At 40.6% G+C, this 9600-nt stretch overlaps 1 non-coding gene across 1 annotated transcript; it reads left to right on the top strand.

The window, feature by feature from the left end:
* The first annotated feature begins 8522 nt into the window (after positions 1-8522).
* LOC148545448 (small nucleolar RNA R71) lies at positions 8523-8630 on the top strand. The gene has a single exon (XR_015900418.1). It is a non-coding gene; the product is annotated as a small nucleolar RNA R71 (small nucleolar RNA).
* The last annotated feature ends 970 nt before the right edge of the window (positions 8631-9600 follow it).

Here is a 9600-nt window from a genome sequence, read left to right on the forward strand (position 1 = left end):
TAAGTGAGAGTGTGGGTTCGAGAACGTTAGTGAGAATCACCTTTTTCACTAACATTCCTCTCCCAGGGATGATCCACATTAACTTCAACGTTAGTGGCACCAACGTGACCACTAACGTTGCCTCTTGGTCCTTCACACACGTTATTGGGACTCACCTTTTCCAATAACGTTGGGAGTCCTCCCTCCCTATATTAGAGTTCACGTTAACTTAGTTAACGTGGCTCTTAACGTAGGCTTGCGAATTCTTCGAGAACGTTAGTGACACTTACCTTTGTCACTAACGTTCCAAGGTTCCCCTACTTCCCACGTTAGAGTCCACGTTAACTAAGTTAACGTGGCTTCTAACGTGGTAATGATAGCCATCTCCAACGTTAGTGACAAAGGTGAGTGTCACTAACATTGGCTTATCATCTCCTTTATCCATGTTAGCTTCCACGTTAACTAAGTTAACGTGGGAGCTAACGTTGCTCATAGTGACTTGTGGTGGTACATCCCAACGTTAGTGACAAAGGTAAGTGTCACTAACGTTGGCGATCACTTGCTTTCTCCACATTGGCTTCCACGTTAACTAAGTTAACGTGGCAACTAACGTGGCTCATTGTAGCTTGGCCAACGTTAGTGACAAAGGTGAGTGTCACTAACGTTGGCTTCTCTTTTGCTTCCCAACGTTAGAGTTGGCTCTTAACGTTGCCACTTATGAGCTTGGTCCAACGTTAGTGACAAAGGTGAGTGTCACTAGCGTTGGCCTTATTTCTTTCTTCCACGTTAGAGTTCACGTTAACTTAGTTAACGTGACTTTTGATGTGGGCTATGATGGCTTTCGAGGACGTTATTCGCGATTACTTTTCTCATTAACGTTGCAAACTAGCTCCTATTCCACGTTGGTGGTCACGTTAGTTAGACTAACGTGGCTGCTAACGTGGCTCTTTCTTGCTTCTTTTGTCCTGAAATCAAGCAATAAAGTGCATCAAAGTTCTAATCCACATCATGAGACATGCATCATCCAATTTGTCATCTAATTCATGCAAAATTCTCATGAAATCATGTAAAGTGCTCAATGTATGCTTAAATCAAGATGTAAGTGAAATTCTACCCAAAACTTGCTTATTTTCTAAGAAAATGCATGAAACTACCCTAAAACAGTAAAGAAAAGGTCAGTGAAACTGGCCAAAATGCCCTGGTATCACAACACCAAACTTAAAGCTTGCTTGTCCCTAAGCAAGTACTGGAACAAGAGAGTGATGAATGAAATGCCAAGAGAAATGAGTCATTGTTGTGGAAGTCATGTCCTTGGTTTTATGGTGGTTTCATGCATAGCAACTTAGGTTCATTCCTTCACTGGCTTTCAGACCTTTATCATGTCCTGAAATACTCACTTAATTGCACCCTATGAGACTCTTATTCATTGATCCTTTTATTGTTTTCTGGGCTTATTTTTGTTCTTAGGCTAAGTGCTCTGTGAGGGGACGACTCTTTAAGATAAGCTTTCAGCTAGCACTCCCGAACCAGTTGGTTCAAGGTGCTAGTTGTTAAGACACCCCTAAGGACTTACTCCCTCAAGTCTCTTTCCCCCATACATACACACCACAAGCATATGGTTTATTTATTTTCTTTCTTGAGACCTTGGTGTCCAGCACCTCTTTGGGTTACTAAATTTTCTATAGCAAGGTTGCTCTTGATAGTGGACTTTCAGCTGATAATCCCGGGTTAGTTAACCCAAGTTACCAAGTGATGAAGCACTCCTACGAACTTATTCATCCAAGCAGATCCTTGGTATAGGAGCACCACAGACACATCTCTCAAGTTTCAAACCCTTGGTGCCTAGCCTTATTCTTTATTAACTTTTCTTTCTTTTTCAACTCTTATTGTTCTTTTTCCCTTTTTTTTATTAGGATCTTATTATTTAGCTAGTCTCATGGGGTGTGTTTCAAGCATATGATTCAAGACAGATAGTTGTCTTCCCACCCTTGTTGGTGAACCAACTTAGCTAAATTATGACCACATCACACACTAAGGAACTTACTCCACAATATGAACTCCACTCTGGTCTTTGATAACACACATTCTCTTTTTATTTGATTCAAAAGGAGACAAACAACACAATAAGCAGGATGGAATTGAAAACAGGCAACTTGACTAGTAATCATAGACCTAGGCAATGAAAGACTTAAAGATAGAATTGAAAATTTCTAAACTACCATGGAATGTATTCTATTTCATACATGATTTTCCTTATTTAAAGCTTGAAAAAGATGGAACAGATAGGGAACTCCACCACCTTTTACTCATGGGATTGCCCATGCTCTTCCTCTGGCTCGTCCTCGTTGTGTCTACTTGTTACGCTTGAGCTCACACCTCCTATGCTTTTTCCAATCAACTTCTTCCAGAAGCCAGCATCTTCCATCTTCTTCTTTAATGTTTCCTTCTGCTGTTTCACCTTCCTTTCTTCTTGTTCTACAAAATAAAAGAATTGTGATTAAAAAAAATATGTGTGGAAAGTGGCGGCAAAATTAAGAGAATAACTACTTTTTAAAGTTTTTGTTTTAACTAAGTGCCATTCAATAGAGCAAACCAACTGACTAACTCAACATCCAGGTGTACAACATTGGCAACACCAAACTTAGTTTGGTGTCGTGTGGTGTAAAAGATTTGTTCAAGGCCCCTAAGAGTGACATGATATGGGTTACGTTGATGTTCTCTTAGTGTGCCTTGAACACCAAACTTGTTCTTCACTTTATGTTGCACACAAGGATTCATTCAAGTCCATGTCAAGTTGATTTGAAATCCCTGAACCTTGCATTATTAACTACTTTTAAAAGCATGTAAAACATGGGTTGCCTCCCATGAAGCGCTTCTTTAGCGTCACTAGCTTGACGTTTTGACTTTGTCATGGCGGTTGGTAATGCTTCAGATCTTCCCCTCTTGCAGTAGACCTATATCCATTGGCTTCATCAAGGATCTCTACATGTTCTAGAGAGAGAACTCTGTTGATGGTAAAGACCATAGGTAGCTGAGATGGGATGGTAGGGAGATCGGGGGGAATAGCTGGGAAGTAAGCTGAGATTACTTTATCCCCTGGAGAGAAGTCCTCTGAAGGGATCTTCTTGTTCCTCCACCTCCTTGGTGCCTTCTTCTTTGTCCCTTTTGATGTTGCCTTGCTCTTTGTGACCTCCTCTTCTAAGAGAATTTTGTTGCTGGTCTCATATGACTTTGGTGGTTTAGGTTCCTCCTTATTTTCCTTGAGTTGTGACAGCTGCTGATTGCCTTGTTCTTCAACCAGGTGGTTTCCCAGAGGTGTTGGTTGTGCTTCAGTGCTTGCCTCCTCCCTCAGTATCTCATTATGATCTATTTCTTGTGAGAGTTTGAAGACATTGAAGCTGAGTTGTTCATCATGGATCCTCAAAATTAGCCCCCCTCGCTCCACATCTATGAGTGCTCTGGCTGTAGCTAAGAACGATCTTCCCAATATGATTGGGTAAGTGTGACTTTCTTCCATGTCCAAGATGACAAAGTCTGTGGGAAGAAAGTATTTTCCCACCTTCACCAGCACATTTTCAACCACTCCTACTGCTTGTTTTTGAGTTTTGTCAGCCAGCCTGATAACTACATCTGTGGGTATTATCTCATTGATCTGCAGCCTTTTTTTCATAAGGGATAAAGGCATTAAGTTGATGCTTGCTCCCAAATCGCAGAGTGCTTTATCAAACATTGTTTCTCCTATGGCACAAGGGATGTGAAAACTCCCTGGGTCCTTCCTTTTCTTAGGCAACTCTGGTTGAATGAGAGCATTGCACTCCTTATTCATCACTATTGTTTGTCCTCCCTTGAGTGAGCTTTTCCTGGTCAGCAGCTCCTTCATATACTTAATATATGAGGGCATTTATTGGAGGGCCTTGATGAATGGTATGTTTACATGGAGGGATGCAAACAGGTCAAGAAACCTTGAGTATATTCTCTTCTCTACAGCACCATTGAGTAATTGGGGAAACGGTGCATAGAGTTTCAGCAGCTCCTTCTGTGTCAGCTTTTTTTGTGAAATTTTGGGTTCTTGGTGATCCTTTTCCTGTTCCGCAGCTGATGTCTCTCCAAGTTGTTCTAATGGCTTGTTTTGCTTTTCCTCAGTCTCCTTATTACTTATAGTAACCATCTTGCAGTCTTCCCATCTGACTTTCTTTGCTTCACCTCTCGGATTTTTTTCTGTGTCACTTGGGAAGCTATCAGTAGGTTTGGAAATCTTTTCAGATAAGTATCCCACTTGAAATTCCAGCCTCTTGATGGTGTCCCCCTGGTTCTTGATACTAGCTCGCACCTCCTCTTTGAATACCTTATTATCTTGAATCTCTTTGCATATGCCTTCAAGCAGAGTCTCAATTTTGGAGAGTCTTTCTTCAGATGATGGGGAGTTGAGAGTGGATGGGTGAGTTGGGTCATTTTGGTTTTGGTATGGATGTGAAGAGGTGTTGTTAGGGTGGTGCTGATATGATCTCTGTGTGGAATATTGGTGAGCTGCATGGTTGTTGGGGTTGTGACGTCTCTGATTTTAGCTTTGATCTTGTTGATTTTCCCACCCAAAGTTTGGGTGATTCCTCCAACCAGGGTTGTACGTTTTGGAGTAAGGATCATGGGTCTGCCTGGGTGTGTTTCCAATGTAGTTGGCTTGTTCTTGCTCCTCCTCTGCCTCAGCATTCACTCCCTCTTGGGTTGCTGATGAGGTGGTGATTGCTGCCACTTGGTTCCTCTCCATCTTCTTGGTGAGGTCAGCCAGCTACTTGGTAATAAGCTTGTTTTGGGCCAGCAGTGCATCCACATTGTTTAGCTCTATCACTCCTCTAGTGTTGCTTCTTTCAGAAGCATAGAAGTAGTCATTCTCCGCTACAGTCTCAATGACATCTATGGCTTCTTCAATGGTCTTCTTCTTGTTCAGAGATCCTCCGGATGAATGGTCTACTGCCTTCTTTGATTCATAAGAGAGGCCTTCATAGAAAATGTGTAGTTGCACCCATTCATTGAACATATCTGGTGGACACCTTCTTGTCAGGTCCTTAAACCTCTTCCATGCTTCATATAGAGTCTCACCATCCTGCTGCCTGAATGTTTGCACCTCAGCTCTCAGCCTGTTGATCCATTGAGAAGGATAGAATCTTACCAAGAATTTGTTCACCACATCTTCCCAGGTTGCTAAACTCTCCTTTGGGAAGGATTCCAGCCATTTAGATGCCTTGTCCTTAAGTGAGAAAGGGAACAGAAGTAGTCTATAGGTGTCAGGATGAACACCATTAGACTTCACAGTATCACATATCCTCAGGAAGGTGGTTAGATGTTGATTTGGGTCTTCTTGGACACTTCCTCCGAATGAACAATTGTTCTAAACAAGGGTGATGAGCTGTGGCTTTAGTTCAAAGTTGTTGGCATGTATGGTTGGTCTTTGGATGCTGCTTCCATAGTTTCCTGGGTTTGGGTTGATGTAAGAACCCATAACTCTTCTTTCTTGTTCAGCCTGATGCGCTGGACCTTCTCTACCATGGTTGTGAGCCTCTTCTTCATGATGGTTCTCCATGTTTTCATCCATGTTTGGTTCAAAGTACTCCTCCTCTTCCTCAGCACCAACTACTCTCTTTCCTCTTGCTTCCCTCCTTATTCTAGGGAAGGTCCTCTCAGGTTCAGAATCAAAAGAAGTTGAAGCCCTGCTTCTTCTCCCTGTCATACAACCAACAAGGCACAAGCAAGGAAATAGATGCAGAAAGTACTCTTGTTAAAATTGCTATTAGTGTGAGTGATGTAATATATCAAACAGTTAGTGGGTTAGTGAACTGACTGGTAAATAACTAAGAAAAAGGAGTAGGGGGGAAGGGAGGAAAATAACTAAAACTGAAAGTAATCAACTCAAACAGAAATTTAAATCAAACAAAAGAAAAATGCTCAATCTAGTTATCCTCCAATTTAGTCATTGTTGATACAAAATCAATCCCCGGCAACGGCGCCATAAACTTGATAGCACGGAAACTTGTCTCTCAACAATTTTCCTTCGGCAAGTATACCGAATTGTCGTCAAGTAAAAACTCACAATAGAGTGAGGTCGAATCCCACAGGGATTGATTGGTCAAGCAACTTTAATTAGAGGAATGTTCTAGTTGAGCGAAGCAAAATTTGGTTTGAGAGTTGCAGGAAATTAAACGGGGGGAAAGTAAATAGCAGAAAATGTAAATACTGGAAGTAAAGAGCTAAAAGTAAATGACAGAAAGTAAATTGCAGAATTGTAAATGGGAATGGGGAAGATGCTCATGAAAGTAAATTGCAGAAATTAAAGAGAATGGGTAAGATCAGAAATGGGGATTCATTGGGCTTAGGAGATGTTGCATTCTCCGGATCAAGTTCATTTTTATTTCTTCCTCAATCAATGCATTCATTGATCTCCTTGGCAATCTTAAGTGATCGAATTCCAATTCCTTGGTAATTCAATCTCTCAAATCTTGATCAATAGCCAATTCCTTGGTCAATTGCTCATGAGAAGAGATGAAGTATGGTCACTGATTATACCACATGCATTCCCAAATCAAGTATTGGTAGGATTATAGTCACCAAACCCAACCAAACCCAATTTGGTCCAACATGAGAAAGCATTTCTAGCATGATCTCTTCATTCCTCTTCCAAGGTTCAGAAGAGATCCAAGTATGAATAGCTTCTTTTCCAAGATAACTACCCAATTGGATGAAGATTGAAAGCTTTCTAGTAAAATCAAGAGAAAAGATAGATTCATGAAATCAAGCAATAAAGTGCATCAAAGTTCTAATCCACATCATGAGACATGCATCATCCAATTTGTCATCTAATTCATGCAAAATTCTCATGAAATCATGTAAAGTGCTCAATGTATGCTTAAATCAAGATGTAAGTGAAATTCTACCCAAAACTTGCTTATTTCCTAAGAAAATGCATGAAACTACCCTAAAACAGTAAAGAAAAGGTCAGTGAAACTGGCCAAAATGCCCTAGCATCACCTATCCATGGTTACAAAAGGAGAACCTTGAGTCTTAAATAAAAGGTAGTCCTCATTTAACTGAAGGACCAACTCTCCTCTGTCAACATCAATCACAGCTTTTGCTGTGGCTAGGAAGGCTCTGCCAAGGATGATGGATTCATCCTCATCCTTCCCAGTGTCTAGGATTAAGAAATCAGCAGGGATGTAAAGGCTTTCAGCCTTCACTAGCACGTCCTCTACTAGTCCATAAGCCTGTCTCATGGATTTGTCTGCCATCTCTAGTGAGATTCTTGCAGCTTGTACCTCCAAGCTTCCCAGTTTCTCCATTACAGAGAGGGGCATGAGGTTTATCCCTAACCCCAGGTCACACAAGGCCTTCTCAAAGGTCATGGTGCCTATGGTACAAGGTATGAAGAATTTTTCGAGATCCGATTTCTTATGAGGTAATGTCTGCCTCATTAAGGCACTCAGTTCATTGGTGAACAAGGGGGGTTCATCCTCCCAAGTCTCAGTACTAAATAACTTGGCATTCAGCTTCATGATTGCTCCTAGATACTTAGCAACTTGCTCTTTAGTGATGTCTTCATCCTCTTCAGAGGAAGAATATTCATCAGAGCTCATGAATGGAAGAAGAAAGTTTAATGAAATCTCTATGGTCTCTGTATGAGCCTCAGATTCCTTTGGTTCCTCAAAGGAAAACTCCTTTCTGTCCAAAGGACGTCCCATGAGGCTTTTCTCACTGGGACTCACGTCCTCCTCACTCTCTCCAGGTTCGGCCATGTTGGTCATGGTTATGGCCTTGCACTCTCTCTTGGTATTTTCGTCTGTATTGCTTGGGAGAGTACCGGGAGGAGTTTCAGTAATCTTCTCACTCAGCTGACCCACCTGTGCCTCCAAATTTCTAATGGAGGACCTTGTTTCATTCATAAAACTTAGTGTGGTCTTGGATAGATCAGAGACTATGGTTGCCAGGCCAGAATAGCTCTATTCAGAGTTCTCTGTCTGTTGCTGAGAAGATGATGAAAAAGGCTTGCTATTGCTAAACCTATTTCTTCCACCATTATTATTGAAGCCTTGTTGAAGCCTCTGTTGGTCTTTCCATGAGAAATTTAGATGATTTCTCCATGAAGGATTATAGGTGTTTCCATAGGGTTCTCCCATGTAATTCACCTCTTCTATTGCTGGGTTCTCAGGATCATAAGCTTCTTCTTCAGAAGATGCTTCTTTAGTACTGTTGGATGTAGCTTACAATACATTCAGACTCTGAGAAATCATATTGACTTGCTGAGTCAATATTTTGTTCTGAGCCAATATGGCATTCAGAGTATCAATTTCAAGAACTCCCTTCTTCTGAGGCATCCTATTGTTCACAGGACTCCTCTCAGAGGTGTACATGAACTGGTTATTTGCAACCATTTTAATGAGTTCCAAAGCTTCTGCAGGGGTTTTCAGATGAAGAGATCCTCCTGCAGAATGGTCCAATGACATTTTTGACAACTCAGATAGACCATCATAGAATATGCATATGATGCACCATTATAGAAGCATGTCAGTAGGACACCTTTTGATCAATTGCTTATATCTTTCCCAAGCTTCATAGAAGGACTCACCTTCCTTCTGTCTGAAGGTTTGGATTTCCACTCTAAGCTTGCTCATCTTTTGAGGTGGAAAGAATTTGGCCAGGAAAGCACTGACCAGCTTTTCCCAAGAGTTCAGGCTTTCCGTAGGTTGTGAATCCAACCATGTTCTAGCTCTGTCTCTTACAGCAAAAGGGAAGAGGATAAACCTGTAGACCTTGGGATGAACTCCATTGGTCTTGACAGTTTCACAAATTTGCAAGAATTCAGCTAAGAACTGATGAGGATCTTTCAATGGAAGTCCATGAAACTTGCAATTCTTCTGCATCAGAGAAACTAATTGAGGCTTAAGCTCAAAGTTTTTTGCTCCAATGGTAGGAATTGAGATGCTTCTTCCACAGAAGTCAGAAGAAGGTGCAATGAAGTCACCTAGCATCTTCCTTGTATTGTTGGAATTGTTGTTATTTGGTTCGGCCAGGTCTCCTTCTTTTTCAAAAATTTCTGTCAGGTCCTCTCCAGAGGGTTGTGCTTTAGCTTCTCTTAGTTTCCTCTTAAGAGTCCTTTCAGGTTCAGGATCAGCTTTAATAAGAATGTCTTTGTCCCTGTTCCTGCTCATATGAAAAAGAAGAGAACAGAAAAGAATAGGAATCCTCTATGTCACAGTATAGAGATTCCTTTATGTGAGTAGAAGAAGAGAAGAATAGAAGAAGGAGAAAAAAATTCGAACACAGTAAAGAAGAGGGGGTTCGAATTTTGAGTGGAAGAGGAGTGTTAGTAGATAAATAAATAAATAGAAAGAGATGAGAGAGAGAATTTCGAAGTTTAAATTAAAATAAAAGGAAAATATTTTTGTTTTTATTTTAATTATTGGTTAGTATTCGAAAATTAAGAAGATAAATAAAATAAAATTTGAAAGCTAAATAAATTAAATAATTAAAAAGATTTTTGAAAAAAATGGTTAGTGATTTTCAAAAATTGGAGAGAGAAAAGTAGTTAGGTGGTTTTGAAAAATATATGATTGAAATAGTAAATTTTTAAAATCA

The sequence above is a fragment of the Arachis ipaensis genome, chromosome B9 (assembly GCF_059453495.1).
Source record: "Arachis ipaensis isolate K30076 ecotype BB chromosome B9, ASM5945349v1, whole genome shotgun sequence".
Classification (NCBI taxonomy): domain Eukaryota; kingdom Viridiplantae; phylum Streptophyta; class Magnoliopsida; order Fabales; family Fabaceae; genus Arachis; species Arachis ipaensis.